This window comes from Triticum dicoccoides, chromosome 1B, assembly GCF_002162155.2.
Source record: "Triticum dicoccoides isolate Atlit2015 ecotype Zavitan chromosome 1B, WEW_v2.0, whole genome shotgun sequence".
NCBI lineage: Eukaryota > Viridiplantae > Streptophyta > Magnoliopsida > Poales > Poaceae > Triticum > Triticum dicoccoides.
The window spans coordinates 365,899,041-365,900,298 of NC_041381.1; positions in this window are offsets into that span (position 1 = coordinate 365,899,041).

Genomic DNA, 1,258 nt, shown 5'->3' on the forward strand with positions numbered 1-1,258 from the left:
GAGGTTGGAAAGCTTGAGCAAATGCGAAACTTTTTTGTATATATTGTTTCTCATAATTATTTACAGTTTTAAGTCAAATTGGAAAGTGGCTAAAACGTATTTTTGGCATAGTTTCTACATACTTTATCGGAATGGGGCAAATAATATACCGCTGAAAAGCTATGGAAAATGCGAAACTTTTTCATGTTGATGGTTTTCTTTGATTCCTAGCCGTTTTCAAGTAATTGCGAAAATGGCGAGATCATTCGTTCTGCCTTTATCACGAAACTGATTCTTCGAAAATGCACCGCGTGAAGAACCTGAACTTCTCGACACGTGTACTTGAACTTCACTCTGTTTTCCACGTGCTTTTTTTTTGCTCGTATATCTCTATCCACTGCTCCTAGCTCTCCATCCACGCACCGGAATTGAGCAAGTGATATACCGATGGAAAGCTGTTGTAAACACACAACTTTCCCGTGTTGATCATTTTTTCATACTCGCAGCGATTTTAAAAGTTTTTCATCTGAAATTCATTCAGCGTAGTAGTTGAACTTCATGTTGTTTTCACGTTGAACTTCTGTGACGTATTTTTGTTTGTACGCGCGCCTGAACTTCTCTCTGTACGAACCCGACCTTCGGGCTATCTTCGCAATCGTGCCTTCTACCGCGAGTTTTTCTGGTTAGTCGTGTTCCATGTGATGTAAGTGTAATCTTCAAACAATTTTTAGCAACTAAATACTCGTTTTAGATAGGAATCTCACTCAAGGTGGATTTTGCACTCGGGTCGTGAAGAACTCGCGTTTTTTGCGATTTTACTGCCTGAGTTGTTCGACCTGAACTTCCCCCTGTGCTAGGTTGAACTTCCCGCAACATTGCCCAAATAGGGCTTGCTATATACCCTTGGAAAGCTATGGACACGAGTACCATGACCCAAGTTAAATTTTTCGCAAAATGTAAGCGGTTTAAGAGCAGTTTTGAAAACCGTTTTTTCTTCACACAAAAACCGTGAATCGTAATTTCGATCGCATTTCTAAACCGTTTATCAGTATGAGGCAAGTAATATGGCTTTGGAAAGCTGATGCAAAACCGCTCCATCCACATGTTGAAAGTTTTCTCTAATTCCCTACGGTTAAAGAGTAATTTAGAAAATCGTAAAATTTCACAAACCGAACAGCCGAGTTCGTATTTTCGATTTCATTTCTAAACGGCTAAACCAATTGAGGCACATGATATGGCGTTGGAAAGCTTATGAAAATGCGGTACTTTTTCATGTAGA